At 37.4% G+C, this 24,423-nt stretch overlaps 1 protein-coding gene and 1 pseudogene across 39 annotated transcripts in view; one reads left to right on the plus strand and one right to left on the minus strand.

The window, feature by feature from the left end:
* The window catches only part of SLMAP (sarcolemma associated protein), a 144,188-nt gene that overhangs the window by 35,745 nt on the left and 84,020 nt on the right, over positions 1–24,423 (plus strand). The gene's annotated exons all lie outside the window — the stretch shown is intronic.
* Positions 1,200–5,684, minus strand: LOC131826021 (pyruvate dehydrogenase E1 component subunit alpha, somatic form, mitochondrial-like; annotated as a pseudogene).

Consider the following 24,423-nt stretch of genomic DNA (forward strand, 5'->3'; position numbering starts at 1 on the left):
TACATGTCAAATATCTTATTCTGTCTTCCCTGAGATTTAACTCAATCCCTTCAAATTCCCCAAGTGTATACTTTTATAACTTCTGCTACTTGGTTCTTATTATTACATAGTGTTTATATTTATCCCTCCATATTTCTCTTCCTGAGTGCAAGAACTTGTGAACTTTTCCTTTAAACATTTTGAGCTATGTTTTTGTGTTTAGATTTGTTTCAGTTAAAAAATCAATTTTTTCATATAGAAGGGACTGGTAAATCTGTGGGACATAGGAAAGAAGTTGTACTTTTCACTGCACCACTGGACCTTTGGAATCATTACATTTCTTCCCAAAATTTTAACCCTAATTTTATTGCATGGTATAAATATTCATAAAATTTTTGTTTGTTTTATGGGGTTTATTCCTTTAAAGTTGAGACCACAAATTTCTTAAAGTTGACCATGAATGTTCCATTGAAGGCATAGTGATTTTTTATAGTCTTCCTTTACAGTCTTCCTTTAAATGATCCCCTTAAACTTGATTCACTGATTTGCACCATAAACCTTTTTTTTTTTTTAAAGATTTTATTTATTTATTTGACAGAGAGAGAGATCACAAATAGGCAGAGAGACAGACAGAGAGAGAGATGAGGAGAAGCAGGCTCCCTGCTGAGCAGAGAGCCCTATGTGGGACTCGATCCCAGGCCCCTGGGATCATGACCTGAGCCGAAGGTAGAGGCTTAACCCACTGAGCCACCCAGGCGCCCCAACCTTTTTTCTTTTTTTAAGATTTTTATTTATGTATTTGAGAGAGAGAGAAAGCAAGCATGAGCAAGGGCAGGGAGAAGCAGATGGAGAGGGAGAGGCAGATTCCCTGCTGATCAGGGAGCCTGATGTGGGACTCGATCCCAGGACCCCGGGATCATGACCTGAGCCAAAGGCAGATGCTTAACCAACTGAGCCACCCAGGCACCCCTTGCACCATAAACTTTAAAAGGTGGATTATTGGGGCACCTGGGTGGCTTAGTCACTTAAGCATCAGACTCTGGTTTTGGCTCAGATCATGATCTCAGGGTTGTGGGATTGAGCCCCAAGTCAGGCTCCACACTAAGTATGGTGTTTGCTTGAGAATTTCTCTCTCTCTCTGTTTGACCCTCCCCCAGCTTGTGTGCTTGTGTGTGCATTCTCTCTCTCACAAATAAAAAATAAATTAATAAAAATTTAAAAGGTGGATTGTTGCTGCAGGTATGATGTCTTGATTCTTTTAAAGTTTGTTCATAATCAGCTGTTGCAACTAGACTGTATTTTCAATTTCTTTACCCACCTCAACATCAGTTTCCTTTAATTCTTCTACACTGACAGTATTGGTGTCTACTATTCTATCTTTGAGAAGCATAATGAGGTCACTCTTCTTGAATTTCTTCTTGTGTATGACAACTGACTCCAGGATCACTCATACTGTGTCCTTTGATATTGGTGAGTCTGCAGCTCCGTCAGCATGGCCCCCTGTACAGATCTATAATAAGCAGCTGCAATCTTTGTTGCTTCCTGGACACATAAAACATACATTCCATCTGCTCTTAGCCCAGGAATAAAATTGTCTCTCTTGTAGTAATCAGTGCTGGCTGCTGCTCTCTCAGCAGATGCTCCCATTCCATAGCAGTTATTCTTACGGATGAAAATAAACAGTGATTTCCACAAAACTGCCATATCGTAATTTTCAAATATAAAGTCAAGCAGAACTCCTCTTTTCCATTGTGTTTATAGGCTAGACCAATACCAGCACTCAGGGAACCAGATCTCTGATGATGCCATTGCCCCAGGAGCAGTTCTTAGTGTATATGTGCATCGATCCTTCTTTTTCTTCAGTACAACCTTCTCTTTGTACTATAAACTCTACAGATGTCTGGGACAGAAGGTCCACAAGTAAAGTTGAAGCAATGAGCCCAGTAAAAGTGAGATGAGATGGTCCGTGATATTTATCCAATCTCAAGTTCCCCACAACCTTCCTGACATTTCACAAGTGACAAAAACCAAGAATAGTGTTCTGTTAATGCTCTTGGTAAATAGTCTGTATCATCCTATATTATCTGACTCCCTCTTCCCTGCTGAACACTGTTGTGATAGGAGGGACCTCTTTTAACCCATGAAGATCACATTTCTTGATTTCAAATGTAGCATCATTTTCAAAGTAACAGGATATGCCACTAGTAAGCACTCTGCTAGCTATGACTGACAGGAAATGGTGAGTATCTTCCTCTTGAGTGCAGGCTGTGGTGGTAGCTGTTGGTGATGATGTCCTTCTCTATTCTGGACCATAGGCCCACAAACACTTTTTTAAGGGAAATAATATTTGTGAATGGGCTGTAATTTTCTTCTTTTTTTTTTTTTTTAAAGATTTTTTATTTATTTATTTGACAGAGAGAGATCACAAGTAGGCAGAGAGGCAGGCAGAGAGAGAGAGAGAGAGAGGAGGAAGCAGGCTCCCTGCTGAGCAGAGAGCCCGATGCAGGACTCGATCCCAGGACCCTGAAATCATGACCTGAGCCGAAGGCAGCGGCTTAACCCACTGAGCCACCCAGGCGCCTATGGGCTGTAATTTTCTTAACCATTCTTCCACTGGTGAATAATTATGTAACTACATAGTTTCCATTTTTTAAAAGTATTATAATTTTTGCTTTGCTGAATATCTTTTACACTTAAATCTTTATTCATCTTTCTTCTTTAGACTGAATTTTTAGAAGTAAATCACAAGGCAGATTTTAAGGGGCTCCTTGGTGGCTAGTTGGCTAAGCATCTGCCTTCGGCTTGGGTCATGATTCTGGGGCCCAGGGAATGAACCCCGTGTCACTTTTCCCTCTCCTTCTGCCCCTCCCCCTGCTCATGTGCTTGCTCTCTCTTTCCCTCTCTTTCTCTCAAATAAATAAATAAATGAAATCTTTAAAAAAAAAAAAAAGGCACATTTTAAGAGCTCCCTTGATATACTTTGCCAAACTGCTTTCCAGACAGGTTGTGCCAATTAATACTCCCATGATCAACTTGTGGAAATGTTTCTCTATGTCACTCTCGGAGGCACCGAATATTTATTAGGATACTTCCTGTTATTTTTATCAGTAACAAATTGAATCCCTTAAATTTTTATATTTCAGAGTTATTGAATATGTATATATGTATATTTATTCTTCTTATCCTTCCTTTGTTCATTGACTTTTCAAAAACAGTCTTATTAAAGTATGGTTTACACTCCATAAAATTCTGCCATTTTAAATGTAAGTTAAGTCTACCTTAAGTTAAAGATTTTTAGTAAATCTGTAGTTTTGCAGCCATCACCATAATCTAGCTGTGAAACATTTTCATCACCTAAAAGTTTCTCTTTGGCCTATTTGCTTTCAGTCTTTGGTCCTACACCCAGCTTTAGGCAACCACTTTCTATCTCTGTAAATTTGCATACTCTAGAAATATCAAGAAACCAAAGTCATATGCAGTCCTTTGTGAATGGCTTCTTTCACTTAGCATTGTGTTTTTGAGCTACATCTATGTTATAGAATATATTAGTAGTTCATTTTATTTTTATTGCTGATACATCTTATATATTCAGTAATTGATAGGCATTTGGTTTGTTTCCAACTTTTGGTTATTATAAACAGTGCTACTAGGAACATTTATTTGTATAGGTTTCTCTGTGTCTTTCACTTTTCTTGGGTAGAGACCTAAGAACCCATTAAATTTCACATCATTATTTTGCCACAGAAAATTGTTTTTAATAGTAGCACTAGATTTGAGAAGAAACACAGTTATATGATATTAAAGAATTAAAGTGGAATGATTGGCAGAGGTAAATGAAAAGTTCAAGACCTGTAGTATGACTTTGTAATAATGGAAACCACTTCAGGATTTTTTGGTAGATGAGCAACTACCAGAACCTAAAGCCAAGTGAAGGCAAATAAAATCAATGGGCATCTAAATAAACATTGAAAACTTTGGTTCCATGAAAAATGGGAAAAATGGAAATGGAGCATCATTTACATTCATTATGAGAGAAAAATGAGAATATGTCACACATAAAATGCCTTTTTTAATATAAAAGAAGGCCATCAAGACTATTCTAGATAAACAGACCAACAAAACAAGCAGTTCTTTCATTCAAGATAAATATAATTAGCAAATAAACATTCATTCTTGCTAGTGATCACAGAAATAAATATTTTACAAATAGATTATATTAAGTTAGCAAAATTGATAGTGCTAGAAAGGGTATGGTAGTGATGTTGCTTCATATGTTGGTCTAATTCACATGCAAAGCACCGTGGCAAGCCTATCTGTCTATATCTTTGGAATATTAGGATTCTGAGGTAATTTTCATTTTAGCTTCCTTGAATGTAATTAAAAGTTTTTAATAGTAAATTACTAAGAGAGGGAATAAATCAAAAGATAAAAAAACAGCTGCAGATTTTTCCCATGTGCTGAAGTTGAGTCCGGTTGTGCTTTCCTCGCCACTTGGTGTCTGTGACTCATTCTAACTCTGGAGGCACTAACCCAATGCAGCTTTTTTTCTTTCTGGCCAAGAGAGCGCATGTTTGCTCTGCTGTATCTGGATCCTGCTTTTACAGCTTTGGCTAAATCCTGGATCCAGTTGTTCTTTAATCCAATGACTCACACCTTGGGAGTTCTCCACCCCACTCCAAGAGAAAAATGCTATAAACTTTCCCGTTAGTAGTAAATCTGTCACGTTCTACCGATTTTGCTTTAGGCACTCATATGCAAATGTACTTCTGGTTATTTTTATTTATTTATTTATTTATTTTAGTTCCTGTGGAGTTCTTCTGTATGGGTGGGACCAAACAGTTGTGTCACTCCCAGTTAGTACACTATAGTACAGTTATCCAACAATAAGTGATTTTTTAGTTTGACAAATTGTCTCCCTAAAAGTGATAAAATCAAGAAATGGAAATTGCTCCTTGCTCTATTTATTTTCCCCCCTGCATCTTTCAAGTTATTTTTTTTCTTCCCACATCAAAAATTCTTTCCATTTCTGATGTTTTTATTGCACTGATAATATTTTCCCCTAATTACTAACATTATAGGTGTCCCATCATCTGTGCTTATAAATACTTTTCCATGTTATATAAGGTCATAAGATTTTTATATTGTTAGTTGAATTTATGTGAAGTCATAAGTAAAATATGTAACAGTCAAGAAGTTAGGAATGATAAAAAACAAAACAAAAATTCTTAATTGTTTTATTATGCTTGACAGTAATTTTGGTTTATTAAGAAATATATTACCAATTTTCTGTATATAGAACAACCATAAATACTCTTCTACTACAACTGGAAATAGTCTTTTCCTGTAGGTAGTGGTGTAGCTGTTTAGTCTCTTTAGGCACTTCCATTCAAATTGGCTTGACTGCTTAAGGATCTCAGAAAGAGAGGGCCTTGTAGGTTCTATTAATTTTTGAAAAATTAATGCAACAGGATCAAAAAATTCAGACTGTTATGTGATTTGACTTCTTGATCTCTGATTTCTGCCAGCTTATTTAGGTCACTTACAGCGTCTCTTGTTGCAATGGGAGAGGTATATTTCTCTGGCCTCTTGGATGTTTCTTTCCCTGATTTTTCTTGTACTTTTCTGACTGTCCTATCTGATATTTCTTCAAGCATTATCTTCACTAATTTCTCTGTAAATGCTTGTGTCCCTAAAAGTTCATTCATGCTTTTCCCTGTAATTGTTTTGGATCATCTCATACATCACTGTAATTTTAATAACCACTCAAATGCTGATGCCTTTCAAATATCTTGAGCCTGAAGGTCCGAGTTTTCTATCTTCTGCCTGCTTACATTTACTCACTTGGATGTCTTACAGAGACTCCAAAAGCAGTAGACCCCAAACTGAAATGAATCGTTCACTCACCCCCCACCTCAGTTATTTCCAAATATAGATAATGGTATTATCATCTGCCCAGTAACCCACACTAGAAACTGCTACCTTCAACACTGAGCCCATAGGATCTATCACTACCCCCCTTATACTACTAATGCTGCCCTAGTTTAGAACCTTGTTATTTCTTTATTTTGGTAGCCTCATAATTGGGCTTCCTGCCTCCAGTCTTGTACCCCTCAAGCCATCCTCTTCCCATGTGCATAGTCAGTTTGATCTCAGTACTTTTCTTTTTTTTTTTAAGATTTTATTTATTCATTTGACAGAGAGAGATCACAAGTAGGCAGAGAGGCAGGCAGAGAGAGAGGAGGAAGCAGGCTCCCTGCTGAGCAGAGAGCCCAATGCAGGGCTCGATCCCAGGACCCTGGGATCATGACCTGAGCTGAAAGCAGAGGCTTTAACCCACTGAGCCACCCAGGTGCCCCAGTACTTTCCTTTTTAAACCCTATAGTGGCAAGTTGCCTATCATTATACAATAAAGTTTGTTCTGTTATGTATGTCTTAAAAGGCTTGGTGACTGCTTACCTCTCCTGCCTCAGTCCTGTGCTTCACATGCCAGGCTCCCTCCCCCAACCCCACCCCATGTTTCTTACGTCTTCTCTTTGCTTACTTTGTTTCAGTCCCCTCTCTACTCATCTTGACTCACTCGTCTTCATGACTCAGGATGGACAGCTCCCTTAGAAAGCCACTTCTGAATCCTCAGGGTGCCTTTCCTGCCTACTGGATTATTCTTGTTAGTATATGAAACTGCAGTTTTGCTCTTAAAGAAAAAATTTCTTCACTTTCCCTTCTACCTATTACTCATTTTTTTGGTAAGTTTTTTTAATTGAGGTATAATTGACATACAACATTAGTTTCAGGTATGCAACATGATGAGTCAGTATTTATATATGTTGGGAAGTGATCACCACAATAAGTCCAGTTAACATCCATCATCATATATAGTAACAGAATTTTTTTCTTTTAATGAGAACTCTTACGACCTGCTCTTCTACCAACATTCACATATGCAATATAGTATTACAACCATAGTCATTATGCTGTACATTACATCCCTGTGACATATTTATTTCATAACCAGAATTTTGTATGTTTTGATACCCTTCACCCATTTCTCCTGACCCCCAGTCCCTGTCCCAGCAACCACCAGTCTGTTCTATCTATGAGTTTGTTTTTTTAGATCCCACATGGAAGTGAGATCATGTGGTTTTTGTCTTTCTCTGATTTATTTCACTTAGCATAATACCCTCAAGATCAATATATGTTGGGGCACCTGGGTGGCTCAGTGGGTTAAAGCCTCGGCTTTTGGCTCAGGTCATGATCCCAGGGTCCTGGGATCGAGCCCCACATTGGGCTCTCTGCTCGGCAGGGAGCCTGCTCCCTCCTATCTCTCTGCCTGCCTCTCTGCCTACTTGTGATCTCTCTGTCAAATAAATAAATACAATCTTTAAAAAAAATCAATCTATGTTGTCATCATTGGCAAAATTTCATTCTTTAATGGCTGAATAATACTCCATGGTGTGTGTGTGTGTGTGTGTGTGTGTGTGTGTGTGTGTGACATTTTCTTTATCCATTCATCCGTCAGTGGACACTTAGGTTGTCTCCATATCTTGGCTATTGTAAATAATGCTGCAGTGAACATGGGGGTATATATATCCTTTTGAGTTAATGTTTTCATTTTCCTCAGGTAAATACCCAGAAGTGGAATTCCTGGATCATATGGTAGTTCTATTTTTTAGTTTTTTTGAGGAACTTCCATACCAGTTTCTGTAGTGGCTGTACCAATTCACATTCCCACCAGTGGTTCACAGGGATCTGTTTTCTCTGCATCCTCCTCAACACATTATTTCTTGTCTTTTTGATAATAGTTATTTCAACAGGTATGAGGTAAATACCTCTTTGTGGTTTTGATTTATATTTCTCTGATGATTGGTGATGTTGAACATCTTCTCATGCACCCGTTAGACATCTATATGTCTTCTTTGGAAAAATGTCTGTTGAGATCCTCTGCCCTTTTTTTAATCAGATTGTTTCTTTTCTTTTCTTTTTTGTCTTGTGTTGAATGAGTTCTTTATGTATTTTGGATATTTACCACTTATTAGCTAAATGATTTGCAAATATTTTCTCTCATTCAGTAGGTTGCCTTTTTTGTTGATGGTTTTCTTGGCTGTGCATGTTCATTTCTTTGCTTCTCTCTAGAGCACAACTTTTTTTTTTTTTTTTAAGATTTTACTCATTTGAGAGAGAGAGAGAGAGCATGAGCAGAAGGTTGAGGGAGAGGGAGAAGCAGACTCCCCACTGAGGCAGGAGTCTGACACAGGGCTCCATCCCAAGACCCAGAGATCATGACCTGAGCCGAAGGCTTAGCTTAACCATCTGAGCTACCCAGGCACCCCTACAGCAAAACTTCTTAAAAGACTTGTCTATATGTGTGGTTTCTTATTCCTCTCATTCATTTTCTCTTGAATCATTCTGGTCAGCTTTCTTTTCTTTTTTTTTTTTTAAGAGAGGGAAAGAGAGAGGTTGAGGGGGGAGGGGCAGAGGAAGAGGAAGAGAGAGAATCATAAGCAGGCTGCACGCCCAGCACGGAGCTCAGTGAGGCTCAGTCTCATAACGCTGAGATCATGACCTGAACTGAACTCAGGAGTCAGGCACTTAACCTACGGAGGCGCTTAACCTACGGAGCCACCCAAGCTTTCATTCACTGCTACTTCCGTATAGTTATTGTCAAGGTCATCACTGGCTTCCTGGTTGCTCTTCTAGTGGTCAGTTTTTGTTTTCATTTTTATTTTCTCTTACCTGATTTTTAAGCATTATTTGACGAAGTTGATTTCTCTGACATTCTTGGAAGACATCATTCCCATAGCCTTGGGGGCACACCACTTTCCCTTGGTTCTTCTCATATTTCACTGGCCAACTTTTAAATTTCTTTCAGTTGGTCTTTTTCTTCCTGACCTGTAAATTTTGGATTACTCCAAAGCTCTGTCGCTGGTCTTCTTGTCTGACTTCTTGTCTTGGTGATATCATCCTGTCTCTTGACTTCATATTCTTTGTATTTGCTGATGACAGTCAAATTTTTTTCTCAAGCCCAGACTTCTTACCCAAACTGTAAGCTCATATCCAACTGTTCTTTTGACATTTCCACCTGATGTCTAACAGATACCTCAAATTTAATATGTCCAAAGTCCAAGTCCTAACCCCTCCTTCAACCCCATTTGAAAACAAAACAAGAAATAAAAAACAAAATGTCTCACCTTCAGCCTTTCAGGCTTTCATAGAGGCAACTGCATCCTCATAAATTGCTTGGGTTAAAAACTTTGGTATTGCCCTTGACCCTTTTCATATTGTATACCCAATCGGTTAGGAAATCTTATGCTCTACAAATTGCATTTCATGTAAGTGCTGTATTGTATAAAAGGTTAATGTTATGTTTTTCAGTTTTGCAACACTTTTATTTTAAGGATAGGAATCCTGAAAACCGTGGTTTTACCAGGTCTCTTAGTTTGAATTACCCCAGGTAAAGAATTCTGGTGGGCTGCTAAAGCTATTCCATTCAGAACTGAATCCTTTAATATGAAAGAACAAAAAGGAAGTAAGCTGCAAAAACTCTTTTTTTTTCTTTTTAAAGACATTTTTTTAAAGATTTTTATTTATTTATTGAGAGAGAGGTAGTGAGAGAGGGCATGAGCAAGGAGAAATCAGAGGGAGAAGCAGACTCCCCATGGAGCTGGGAGCCTGATGTGGGACTCGATCCCAGGACTCCGGGATCATGACCTGAGCCGAAGGCAGTCGTCCAACCAACTGAGCCACCCAGGCGTTCCTGCAAAAACTCTTAAGTACAGTTCAGAAGTCAGTGATTTTACCTCCGACGTCTCTTTTTCACATGTGCAAGATGATGACTAGTTTACTAACCCTCTTGAATTTCCTTTTGAATTTACTGAACTTCATTCCCTTTGATCTCCCTTGATTGTTTTCTTTCTGGCAGATTCTGTTTTTGTATGTTTTTGTCTCATGTAGTTAAGTGTGTATCCCTGGGTTTGTTTGTTTTTTTTCCTTTTCATCTTCCTTTCACTCTCTTCCACTGACTATAATGTGGAATTGAAAATTTGCTAGGCTAATTTAATAAAATTTTATATCTTTCTTAATTTTAAAGTTTAAGTATTTAGGATTTCTTTTTGTGGAGATAAGCACTTGAACATTTTATATACATTCTTTCAAATTTTTGTTTTCTAATGGTATGCTACCATTAGAATGTATCTAATTATATTTAATTAGTATACATAATTATTTTTGTGAAAGTATATATCATTTTTCTAAAAAGGGATCACTGTATATATCTTGATATATTTTAATTTCAGTACCAATAACTCTACTTCATTTTTTGATGATTGTGATATTGTGATTGTGATGTCTGATATTTTATCAGATCAGCATAATGTAGTTTGGTTAGGCTTTAGCTGTTTCCAGTTTTTAATTTCTATTAACCTTGCTTAGTGAACATGCTTATGCATTTGCTATTGTAAGTGTGTGTGTGAATATTTCAGTGCTTCTATAGGTTAGATTTCTGGATGTAGAATTGAGTATAAGCATTAAAAATCTTCATAGGTATTGCTAAATCATTTTCCAAAAAGGTTGTAGCAGTTTATATTCTCATGCCCAGTATTTGAGACTGCTATTTCTCCACATTCTTGCCAGAGTCAAACAAAACACTAGTTTTAATTTTTGTCAAACTGATATTGACCACTCTGTTAATTCCCCATCTTCCTGAGATTTTTAGGTCTTTGAGAATTTTGGAGTTTCATGCTTATTTACCCCTTCCTATACATGTTTCTCTCTCTCTCTCTTTATTTTATTTTTTTAAAGAGATTTTTATTTATTTGAGAGAGTGAATGTGAGGCAGTGGGGTGGGGATGCCAGGGAGAGGGGCAGAGTGAGAGGGAGAGAGAGAGACTCCCAAGCAGACTCCCGACTTGAGCGTAGAGCCGAATGTGGCGCTCAATCCCATGACCCTGAGATCAGGAGTCAGACTCTCAACTGACTGAGACACCTCCCCTCTCTCTTTTTAAACAGAAAATTAAAATAGTATAGAAAGGTGTAATGGGGAGACTGACCTCTCTGCCCTGGTAGTTTTGAGTTTTGAAATGAGTGAATTACAGCCTTTTATTTGCATTACTCTATGACTTGACTGTGTTTCCAGCCCTGTTACTCAACGCCAGGAGTCAGTAGGGCTTGTATTTAGAAATGGAACTGATTTATTCATAAGTTAGTTCACAATGTTAATTGGACTATATGTAGATTGCAATGTATATAATATTTTCTACATGTATTTATGTATACCTGAGAGTAGTAATTTTCTTTAGATTTAACTTAGATTAGGAAATTCCCTGATGCATATTGTGATATATGTTTTGCATTTTTCATAAAATGTTTTTACCTTGTGCTGTGAGACAAAGGTTTAGCTGCTTTCCTTCTCTGCACAGGTTGTGGTTATTTATGGTAATATTCACATGTAATAAGGCAGTGACATTCTATTTTTAACACCTGTATGTGTTAGAGTTCAGCTGTTACTGATCTGTTTATATCTCTATCAGCTGTTTACTATTTGGTTAATTGGCAAAGAACTTTATTTATTTATTTTAAAGATTTTATTTATTTATTTGACAGACAGAAATCACAAGCAGGCAGAGAAGCAGGCAGAGAGAGAGGAAGGGAAGCAGGCTCCCTGCTGAGCAGAGAGCCCAACGTGGGGCTCCATCCCAGGACCCTGGGATCATGACCTGAGCCAAAGGCAGAAGCTTTACCCCACTGAGCCTCCCAGGTGCCCCAAAGAACTTTATTTTTAAGAACTTTAACCAATAAAGGAAAGTCTTGTGTAAGTTCCTTTGGCTAAAGAAAGTAAAAATGACTACATATTTATGCATAGTCTGTGAATTAAATCGTAATAGTTGCTATTTGTTTATTTTTTATAGCTTTAATATGATTTAATGTTGTATATTAAACTATAATTATCAGAACTGATCTGGCTGGTTGAGAATGTTTTATAGATATATATTTTTTTCCTCCCATTCATTTAGTATGTAAAAGGACTGTGCCTGGTACTTTACATGCTTAGTATAATTTAACTTTTACAGCAAACACTCTGAGCTAGGTACTTCTATTATCCTCAATATATAAATAAGGATTTTTTATAAGTACCTTTTTATAACTAAAGGGTGGCTCAGAAAGGTTAAGTAACACTAAGTAATACTCAAGGTCACACAGTAAGTTAGGTGATAGAGGTGGAATTCAAACCTTTAATGTATGCTCTCTTTTATATAGCGTGTTGTTATTTGGATGTAATACTGTTTGGCCTGTCCTGTGTAAAATCAAAACTTTTTAGCCTCCATGTAGAGTATGAATTATTTAATGTATTTGTTCTACATTTTAAAAAACCATTTGTGACTTTTGCCTGTGGGAGCTTTCTGAAAGGCAATGAATGTTATAGATTAGAAAAGATGGAATAATGGTGTTATTCCAAGTGTGATTTGGACATGAAGTTTTGGGAGTTAGCTGCTTAACTTAGAATAAAGCCTTAAGTCTCTAGGTGTTTATTTAGTGAGAAATGTTATCTGGGAGAGAAATCTTATTTGTTAAAGTGTTTAAACTGGGTATCAGAAAGAAAAGGAGGCTTTTAACAAGTGAAGAGTGTGAGTGGGTGGAAGCAAGGGCTCTTGAGGTCCAAGAACAGCATTAGCAAACACATGGAGGCTTGGGGCTTGGGTGGGGAATTGCTAGTAGTTAAGCAAGGCTGGAATGGGTAACACTTTTTTTTTTTTTTAAAGTAGGCTCAACATCTAATGTGGGGCTTGAACTCATTACTCTTAGATCAAAGTCACATGCTCTACCAAGCCAGCCAGGTGCCCCTGGAATGGTTGATACTTTTAGGGAGAGTGGAAGTTCAGATTAAAGTGATTGATGTTTTTTTGAAACTTACTACAGCTCTTGGATTTGATTTTGAAGGCAGTAGAGGTTCAGCAGCCCTTTTGTAAACAGGGATCAGGTTTGCATTTTAGGAAAAAACTCTAGCATCAGTGTAAAGTTCTATTTATTCTGTACTATCGGAATAATAAAACATGTGTCTTAAGATTGTTGTAAAGATTAAGTGAAAGAATGCATGGAAAGTAGTTTATCCAAGCACATTGTAAGCACTCAAAAACTTGTGATTATTTTATAATATGTGGTATTCTTTTGATACTATTGAGCAGTGAACTCTCCTTTATTTGGCCTTGCTCTGTAGTTGAAATTTCTATATAGCTGAATTCTGAATATAAACATGTTACCTTTCATGTAGTGGAAGAAATCAATGATCCTTTTCAAAGTAAACTTCACACTCACAAACATTCCCTCTCTCTCTCCCTCTCTGCACTGTCTTAAATAAATACAATCTTTAAAGAGAATGAAGAGACATGATTAAAGACCAAGGTGTTCTAAACATTATAATTCTATGCTGAGGCACCTGCTCAGTTGGAAGAGCATGTGACTTTTGATCTTGGGGTTTTGAGTTTGAACCCCATAATGGGTGTAGAGATTACTTAAAAATCAAATCTTTAAAAAAATTATATGCCAGTCTGAGTGGTTGTGCCTAAAGGATGGAAAAAGCCATTGTGGTTATGTTCATTACCTTATTAAGCATTTAAAAAAGCTATAAATGGGGGTGCCTGGGTGGCTAACTCAGTTAGGCATCAGCCTTCTGGTCAGGTCATGATCCCAGGGTCCTGGGATGGCATCCTGCATCTGGTTTCTGTTGCTCCCCTGCTTGTGTGCTCTCTCTCTCTGACAAATAAATAAAATCTTTAAATAAGATAAAAATCTAAATAAAAAGCTAGGAATGTTCTTTTGGGGAGTAGATACGCTATTTTATCTTTTAACATTTCCATTTAATTTGTTTGCCAAATGAAGTGTTTTATGTGGGCAGTTTTTTTTTTTTTTAAATTTCTAAGTAAGATCTAGATTCCTGTATTTTGCCAATTTTGCCAGTCTTTAATGGAAACCTTTTTTTAGTTTCTTCCTCTCCCCAACCTCTTAGTGACTATATAAATTATGTGAGCTGTCCTTAGACTGAGCCTATTGTGTGCATTATTAAATAATGTAAGCCTCCATCTTTTAAACCTAGTGACCTTGTTCATTATTTCCCACAAATGTGATCACAATGGTTTACTTTTGTGGCTGTTATTCTATGAGGAGGTTTTTAACTCTTAGAGATAGAGTGGGAGTGCAATTATTTTGTTGTTTCAACTGATCTCAGGATGTTTAAAGTAACATTTTTGAGGAAAATAATGACCTAAAAAGTATAGTCAGAGTATTGTATATTTAAAATATCACAATATCCCATTGTTCTATCTCTACTATGCTAAAATACATGTTGGGTTTTTTTAAAAGATTTTATTTATTTGAGAGAAGGAGAGAGACCATGAGCAGGAGTTGCGGGAGGGGCAGAGGGTAAGGGAAAAGCAGACTCCCCACTGAGCAGGGAACTGGAGGATGTGGGGCTTGATCTCAGGACCCTGGGATCAGGACCTGAACTAAAGGCAGATGCTAACCTGACTGAGCCACCCAGGCACCCATGGTAATTTTTATAAATACCTACTTTTATATATTTTTAAAGATTTTATTTATTTATTTTAGAGAGAGAGCTGGCATGAGGGAAGGGCAGAGGGAGAGGGACAAGCAGACTCGGTGCTCAGCGGAGCCCAATGTGGGGCTCAGTCTCATGACCCTGAGACCATAACCTGAGGTGAAAGCAAGAGTTAATGCTTAACCAGCGGCACCACCCAGATGCCCCAAGACCCACTTATTTTAAACATTGAAATAAAAAATTTTATACTCTATGAAGTAATTGGAGGCTTCTTAGGGTCTAAAAAATTGAGTTTGGGATCAGTATCTGTTCTTTAATATCAGTAACCTTAAGTAGAGACCTTAAAGTTGAATGCGTCTTGATGGGATTAACAAACCATGAGAGGGGGAAATAATCAGGATTTGCTTGTTAACCTATCAGTTTTAGGATTCGGGAAATAGGTTAATCTCCTTTGGATTAGAACTTGGTGTAGGCTTTCAATAGCCTCACCTCTCAGAACTAATATGATGATATATTTATTTTGTATCTTGCTGAGCTTCAGAAATCTAATTTGCTTTGTCCTGAATTCTCAGTGAAGGATTGTCACAATTTGCATATTTAAGGGTGTAGTCATTCTAGCTTCGTTTTGTATATGTTTTATAATGTTCTCATTTAATTAAAATTTTTTTTTCCTTCCTACCTTCTCTATGTTTATTCTTCATAGTCTTATCTCTGTTCCTATGTAGAGAGATAGAAATATTTTTTCTTTCTCCTTTTTCTCTTTTGTGAGCTGTCTCTGTAAGAAATTGTACAATGTGTGTGTCTGGAATATCACTTTAAGATGGAAAAAGTCTTGGCAGATTCATAACATTGCAAGACCTTTGGGTGGACAAGTTCATTCTGATTTACATGTGAGATTTCATTTTGTTGGAGAACATTTTCCCCTTTTGTATAGGTTTTCCTATAGTATATAAATAAAACATAAAACTTTTTATTTCCCCCTTCAGTGGCACAACTTAAAAAATTCAGCCTCTGAAACATGTGGTTCTTTGCTAATTAGGAAGCCAAAAAGGTTATATAAACAAAAAATATATAAAATACAGAAACAAACAAATTCATATAAAACATACATGATGTATTCTAAGAAATAACTAAATTATTGGTGACAAAAAATATGTGCCATGGATCTCCCTATTTCTAGTTACTCCCACTGCAGATCATCCTACACACAGCTGCTAAGTTATCAGAGCTGTTAGAATAATCTTCCTAAAACAATATTTGCATCAAATCCTTTAGTAGTGGCTTCTCTTAAGAAACCTCAACTATTTGTACAGTATGGAAGGCCCTCTCTTACAGCTTCACTTTATCTTATATTTCCCCACTAATTCCGTTGTTTGGTTTTTTTACCCTCTGGGGCTGGGCATTAACTAGATATAAATGTACTGCAATACCTGTTCCTCCTCCACCTCCTCATTTTCCTTGCCTTTCTTTTAGATCACCACCCTTACTTATAAGTGCCTTCTTAGCAACTAACTGTGCCTAACTGTTCTTTTCAGCAGCCTCTCAGGATTTGGGTACTTAATTCATATTTTGCTAACTTATTCTCAGTGTAGAGGTGTTCTAATTTGATTTTATGGGTGTGCATTCTCTCCAAGACAGGTGCCAAGTAAATGATTTGCCTTAATGGTGGAGTTGAAATTTATAATAATTATGAAATAATAAATAATAATAATAAATTCTTATTATTCTTTTTTAAAATTTTTTTATTTTTTATAAACATATATTTTTATCCCCAGGGGTATAGGTCTGTGAATCGCCAGGTTTATACACTTCACAGCACTCACCAAAGCACATACCCTCCCCAATGTCCATAACCCCACCCTCCTTCTCCCAACCCTCCTCTCTTATTATTCTAATTGCTTCAGGAAAACTTCATAAACAAAGTGATATTTCGTAAGTTTGTACTCAAAGACCAGAGAGTGTTTAAGTAGGAAAGGAGGAAGACATCATGAAGATTTTAAAGAAGTAAGAATGTCAAATCCGCAATAGCTGTGAGACCATGGCAAGCTACTCAATATACCTGAGCCTCAGTTTCTTAGTCTATAAAATGGAAATGGTAATATCTACTTGGTAGGATTGTTGTGAGGATCAGAAGTACCTGCACATAGCAGACAGTCAATAAATGGTAACTATTATTATAGATTAGGGATTTGTTTGAATTGGCCCTAGAAAAGATCTGTAGATTGAAGTAGAACTAATGGGAATGATGTCATGGAAAATGGCAGAGAAGGGAGCTCCAAAAATTGCTTTTTCACCAAGACAGCTATTAAGCTAGCATGAACTGTCCAAAGCAATTATTTTAGAATTTTTCAGCCCAGTCAAGCACTTGCAGCAGCCAGCGGAGTACTTAATAAAGAAAGAGGCTAGTATATTTTGAGAATTTTGGTGTTTTGCACAATTTTGGTGTTTGATTACCATTTTCTATCCTCCAGCCTTGTGGCAAGCAGCTAGTGGTAGGGTGACCCTGGTTCCTGATGTGACTTCCTTGTCCTTCAGAAATTGTGGTTATATGTTTTGACGCTGCTTTTGATTACTGAGGGGCCAGCACAAAGACTGGCCATTGTTCCAAACCCCACCAGCTAAAGTGGTTTCTCTGGCATCTACCAAGGGAATTTAAAGAGACAAAATACCCTTTTTTTTCTGATTGAATTCTGGCATTTAAGGAAATCTCTGTCAGGATTCTGGCTGACCACAGAATAACAGAACAGAGACTGCCACGACAACACACAACAAGGAATATAGACTTTGCGTTCCCCGCCCCCACTCAAAAAAGTTTGGAAGTTACTAAACAGATAGCTGTAACCTTCATCAAATTAATAGCAATCCCTAGAAAGAGGAGAGAACCTAATTTCTAGAATTACCACATTACAATATTCAAGATGTCCAATTTTCAAAAAAATTACAAAACATATGGAGAAATAGAAATTATGGCCCATTCACAAGAGAAAAAAGAAATCTCTGAGGAAGCTCAGACAATGGACTTATTAGACAAAAAGTTTAACTACTTTAAATATGCGCAGAGTGCTGAAGGAAAACATGGACAAAGAAATAAAGGAATTTAGGGAAACTATGTGTAAAAAAGTGGGGAATATCAATAGAAAGATAAAAATTTTAAAAAGTACAAGGGCTAAAATAAAAATCAGTGGAAGGTTTGGTGGCATATTTGAGCAGGCAAAGGAAAGAATAAAAAAACTTGAAGATAGGGCCATTGAAATACCCTGAGAAGAAGAAGAAAAAGATGAAGAAAAATAAACAGTACCTAAAGGACATCATGAAGTGTACCAACATGCACATTATGAAAATACCAGAAGGCAAAGAGAGGGAGAGAATGGAACATGAAAAAATTTTTGAAGAAATAAAGGATGAAGAGAATTTAATGGTTTTAGCTCTTATATTTAAGTCTTTGATCCATTTTGAGTTAGTTTTTGTATATGGGATAGTAAAGTAACTTTTTTTTTTTTTTTTTTTTTGCATGTGTGGTTATCCAGTTGTCCCAAGTCCATTTAAAAACTATACTTTTTCCATTGGATGGTTTTGGCACCTTTGTTGATATTCAGTTGGATGTAGATGTACAGTGTTTTTTTATGAACTCTTAATTTTACTTTTACTTAAATACATCTATACTTTTGCCTGTACGACACTTCCTTGATTACAGTAGTTTTGTAGTAAGTTTTGAATTCAGAGCATGTGGATCCTCCAACTTTGTTCTTTCAAGATTGTTTGCCTATTCAGGGTCCCTTGTGATTCCATACGAATTTGAGGGTTGACTTTTCCATTTCTGCAAAAAAGCTGATTTGAGGGGTTTTTTTAAAGATTTTATTTATGTATTTATTTATTTATTTTTAATTTATTTGATAGAGATCACAAGTAGGCAGAGAGGCAGGCAGAGAGAGAGAGGAAGGGAAGCAGGCTCCCTGCCGGGCAGAGAGCCCGATGCGGGGCTCGATCCCAGAACCCTGGGATCATGACCAGAGCCAAAGGCAGATGCTTTAACCCACTGAGCCACCCAGGCGCACCAAGATTTTATTTATTTATTTGATAGAGAGAGACACAGTGAGAGAGGGAACACAAGCAGGGGGAGTGGGAGAGAGAGAAGCAGGCTTCCCACTAAGCAGGGAGCCTGATGTGGGCTTCAGTACCACCACACTGGGATCATGACCTGAGCTGAAGGCAGCTTTGACAACTGAGCCACCCAGGCTCCCAAGGCTGATTTGAATCTTAATAGGGGTTGCATTAAACCTGTAGATCACTGGTGAATATTGACACCTTAACAATACTCTTTCAGTCCATGAACATGGGATGCCTTTGTATTTCTTTAATATTTTGTAGTTCTCAATGTGTAAGTCTTTTACCTCTTTAGTTAAATTTATTCCTAGGTGCTTTAAAAAAAAAAATTTAAGATTTTATTTATTTATTTGTCAGAGAGAGAGAACATAAGTAGTGGGAGTGGCAGGCAGAGGAGAGGCAGGCTCCCCACTGAGCAAGGCGTTTGATACGGGACTTGATCCCAGCACCCTGGGATCATGACATGAGCCAAAGGCAGACGCCTAACTGACTGAGCCACCCAGGTGTCCTCCCTACGTGTTTTATTTAGGTGCTCTTATAAATGGAATTGCTGTCTTAACTTCCTTCCTGGATTGTGCATTGCTGATGTGTAGAAACATAACTGGTTTGTGTGTGTTTGTCTTTTAAGCTGCAGCTTTGCTGTATTTATTAATTCTAGTAGCTTTCTTGTGGGTTCTTTGGGATTTTTCCATGTATAGAATCATGTCATCTGTGAATACATATACTTCCTCCTTACTTCCTCCTTTCCAATTTGGATGCCTTTTGTTTCTTTTTCTTAGAACTTCCAGTACAGCATTGCATAGCAGTGGTGAAAGCAGGCTTCCTTTTCATGTTCCTGATCTTAGGAAGAAAGCTTTTACTCTTTCACCATTGAGTATTAAGTTAGCTGTGGGGTTTCCTTTATCATGTTGGAAGCTTCTTTCTAATCCTGGCTGAGTGTTTTTTTTTGTTGTTGTTATCATAAAAGGGTGTTGGTTTTTTCATGTGCTTTTTCTGCATCACTTGATATGATCGTGTGAGGTTTTGTTTTTCTATTAATGTAGTATGATACACTGATTGACTTTCTTATGTTGAACCACTTGGAATAAGTTCCATTTTTTCAGCCAGTCTCTGCTTTTCCAGCTTGGGTGAATTGCAAGTTAGGCTGAATAGAGGTAAAGGTCAGTCTGTTAGGTAGCCCCAGACAAATTAGGACAGTTAGACAAGATAATTTGTGACTTAGGCCTACTCTGCTCTCTCTGGAACCAGGTACCAGGATCTCACACTAGGAATGTAGGCTAACGTCTTCAAGACTTCTTTTGTTCTGGGGAAGGGAATGAAAAAAGGGTAAATAATGCCACAAAGATGTCCTACCGTTTTTAAATGTGTTTTTCCTGATTCAGTGTTCAATTGGTTGCTGTAAGACTATTTTCCAAAGTTCTAATTCTAACAAAGTTGGTTCTGACAGTTTCTACTTGTTTTTCAATGTTTCTGAAGTGGGGGAGTGGGAGCTTAGAGCTGCCTACTCAGCCATTTTGCTGATGTCACTTCATTTCTTTTTAATTTTTAAAAATGTCTTCCTTTTCACCTTTTATTTATCTTAATGGATTGTTATAGTCACTTGTGTCCTTCTAATTTTGTGTTCATTTCTGAAATGATTCTTTTTGTTTTCTTTTGAGTTCTTTCATATTTTCTGGAGTTTTGTAATTGTGATTTATATTTCTTTTTCATGTCTTGAATTATTTTCTTAATATCTCTAAGCTTGTTTTGAAATAGTATGTTATAATTTTGATCTCCTTTCAAGGTCTGCCTTTCATTATCTGTAGGATGTTATTCTGTTCTTCAGTCTCATTTTCCTTAAAATAACTATGGGATGGGACTTTTTTTTTTTTTGTTACTCATTTTTATGTGAAATTTGTTTCCCTGAACTTTTAGAAAAGAGGGTCATAGTTCAGGAGAACTTTGCTAATGTCACAGAGCTCCCTCTCCTGTTGTTTTGTAAAATATTCAAACATATAATTTCCTTTTCCCTTCTCCATTTTTATCTGGATCTTTTCTTTGTCTCTGTTGTCCTTGCCTTGGTCAGTTTTGGTTCCACATCCAACAACTTCCCTCACTGTGTAGCCCTATCTTGGAAGGCAGTTTTTGCTGATAGATTGAGTCTAAGAATTTCTATGACTCCGACTGCTCCAATCTTTTTCAGAACTTAACTTATGCTCACTTATTACTGCATTGAGCTAAACTTTTTCCGTTTTCAACTTCTCTTCTCAAATTGGCCATCACACTGTCCAGTGAATACCTAATGACTATTTTGATGTTCTCTTTGAGTCCCTAAAATGCGCCATTGCTTCTCTACACACCCTCCTGTGCAGGTGCTGGTTTCGTGTATGTCTGGTGGCTGTTGATGTTTTCTTCACTCACTTTTATTTTGAGGTTCACGTAGATACCTTGTAACCCACTTTTGTTACAAATACTATCTGTGGGATTTTGATTTTGCTATTTTAGTCAGTCTGCTTGATTTTAGGTGGTTATTCAGGCAGATTAAAACTCTGTGATATAGCATCTGCCATCTAGAAGCCATAATCCATTCTGTGTTCACATTTTAAAAACTCCTCTGTGTGGGCTTAGAGTTTCTGGCCCCTGGGCTATGGCTTGTCAACTATATAGTGCTTTGTTCTGAAGTTTTAGTTCAAATGTGTTTGGATATTACAAAACCTATGAGTGTGGAAAAGGTTAGAAGGAAATAGTTTATTGGGGCGCTTGAGTGGCTCAGTGCATTAAGCATCGGCCTTCGGCTCACGTCAAGATCCCAGAGTCCTGGGATCAAGCCTCACATCAGGCTTCCTGCTCGGCAGGGAGTCTGCTTCTCCCTCTGCCTGATGTTCCTCATGTTTGTGCTCTCTCTCTCTCACTCTTACTCGCCTTCTATCTCAAATAAATAAATAAAATCTTTGTTAAAAAGTCTATCGGGGCTCCTGGGTGGCTCAGTGGGTTAAAGCCTAGGCCTTTGGCTCAGGTCATGGTCTCAGAGTTCTGGTTTCAAGCCCTGCATCGGGCTCTCTGCTCTGCAGGGAGCCTGCTTCCTCCTCTCTCTCTGCTTGCCTCTTTGTCTGCTTGTGATCTCTGTCTGTCAAATAAATAAAATATTTTTTTTAAAGTCTATCATTATAGTGGAAATGAAAGTATTTACAGATTTTAGCAAAGTTGAAAGTGATGCAAAATGTATTTGTTTATGGAATGAACAACCAGAACTTTCTGAAGGCCAAAGAGCAAATTATGTAACATGTGGAGCGTAGTGCCAGTGTCATTGAAGGTAATCAGAATCAACAAGAGATGGGGAAAGTGATGGGGCAGGGAGAACCTTTTAGTTCAGGGACAACCATCAGAGTCAGATTTCTGGGAGCTTAACATTTATTTAGGGAAAAACAAGGGGTTAATCAGAGATTAAGTCTGAAAACAGTGTAAATTGAGCTTTGGTCACAGAGGGTTACAGAGGGTTTTATAAATTCAGGGCTACTTAAAAGACCTGCTTAAAGTGAATGCCTGTTGGCCAGGGCAAACACTAGAGCTACTTGGCCATTCCTTACTCTACTAGGAAATAAAGATAGTTAAAACTTCAACAAGAGGGGCTTCTGGGTTGGCTCATTTGTTAAGCATCTGGCTTCAGCTCAGGTCATGATCCCAGGGTCCTGGGATTGAGCCCAACATCAGGCTGCCTGCTCACTCTCCCACTCCTCTCGCACTCCTCCTGTGTGTGTTCTCTCTCTCCCTCTCTCTGTCAAATAAATTAATAAAATCTCTCCCCTCCCCCCCCAAAAAAACAACAAAAAAAACTTCAACAGTATTTGAAAAGAAATTTTAGAGTAGCCAAAACTCTTTTAAGGAAAAGAAGCAGTAGTAGCAGCCTTATAGAAGAAGATTTATCATCATAGAGGAGAAAAATATATCTGATTTAAAAGTGTTGAAGGACCAGCTAACATATCTACTTATTGGGAAATGCATCCAGTGACTGCAAGCACAGTCCCTTGCAAACAAATTGACTTCTTTATACCTTCAGGAACCTAACCTGTAGATAGACTAGCTTCTGTACAGTTTATACTGAATAATAGCAGATTGTTTCATAGAAGATGCAGAAACATGACTTTTAATATCTTTCAAGACAGCCATGGACAGAAAGTCAAATCATATCAATTGAAAATAGTTTTGCAGAGAAGAGGACTAGTGTGGTCCAGCTATACACAAGTGCAGAGGCTCAGGCACATGAGAAGTGGTTAGTGTGGCTGAGAGAAATAAGGGTAGAAGGTAGTGGAAATTAATGAATTTGAAGGGGGAATCAAAAGCAAGGTCATGTAGAGCCTTATAGGCTATAATCATGAAAACTTTAGGTTTTATTCTAAGGTGTTTGGAAGCCATTAGCAGGTTGAGAGTAGAGAAAGGGTGAGCAAGTACCATAAATGTTAGGTTCATGCTAAATGGAGGCCATGCTTTGGACAGTGATACAGATGTGTCAGAATGAAAAGAATGTGGGTTACTATGGACTTTGTATTTTTTTAATTTGAAAATTTGTGGTTATGTAAGAGCTATGTAAGAGGTGTTGAAACACATGCACACATACATACACACCTTTTTGTTTTCCAGAGTTGGCTAACAGTACTGAAACTCATTTCATATATTCTTATTTTTTTTAAGATTTTATTTATTTATTTGTCAGACAGAAAGCGAGAGCACACAAGCTGGAGGATTGGCAGAGCTCCCCACTGAGCAGGGAGCCCAATGCCAGACTTGATCCCGGGACACTGGGATCATGACCTGAGCCAAAGGCAGAGGCTTAACCCATTGAGCCACCCAGGCATCCCTAGTCTTATTTATATTCTATTCTTTTTAAAGTTTAAAATCAAAATGCTAGCCACAGACTACGAAATGACTTCATAACTCACTAATGGATTAGATAGAATGTGAAGTTGGAAAAACACTGTAAATTTAGTATAACCCCTTTATTTGTCTTGTCAAGGCATGTAGTACTACAAATGACCAAGCCAGAATCCAGATATTGCCACATTTCCCATGAATATGTTCATTAAGAAATAAAAACCAAATTCCCCTATACAGTATAACAGTAGGTTCCAGGGTAGGAAAAAATTGTGAGAGTAAGTGTTCCTACTTGAGTGTATTTATTACCTGTGCCTCTCCTTCTTGGTGTGAAATGGTAAGACCTGTAAATTTCAAATGGACTTGTAAAATATCAACACAATTTTCATCATTAATGGTCTTTAATTATACAAACTGCTAGCCAAAGTAACAGTTGGTTTCTTCTGAATTATAAACAGAGAATAAGTCCTTTATGGACAGCCTGGTGGCCTTTAAATTGTCATCTAGGAACTAATGAAAAGAAATGCCATTTTCATATTTTCTTCAAGATGTATATTCTTTTGCTCTGTTTCTTTTGGAAAAGAGTTTGTGGGAAGAGTGAAGGATAAATGAAACATAAAGGTCAGTGTGAAGTAATCGGGGAATAATGGCCCTTTCAATTCTATTACGTGAATCCTTGCTCTTACCTCTGTGACCTCCTGACCACAGATATCTGCCTGTGCCTCATTTTCCTCATTTACAAACGGAAATAATATTTGTATCATAGCTTTAATGTTAAGATTAAATGAGGGTCTGGTAGCGTAACATATATTTTAATAAATACTAGTTTTCTTCTTTACATTCTTCCTTAGGAATTCAGTGAAAATCTGTTGCTAGAATAAGTAGGGCTGGAGAGTGTAGAAAAATGCAAAAAGAAAGGTACATCACTTTTTATTGGTGGTTCTCTT

This window comes from Mustela lutreola, chromosome 2, assembly GCF_030435805.1.
Source record: "Mustela lutreola isolate mMusLut2 chromosome 2, mMusLut2.pri, whole genome shotgun sequence".
Lineage (NCBI taxonomy): Eukaryota > Metazoa > Chordata > Mammalia > Carnivora > Mustelidae > Mustela > Mustela lutreola.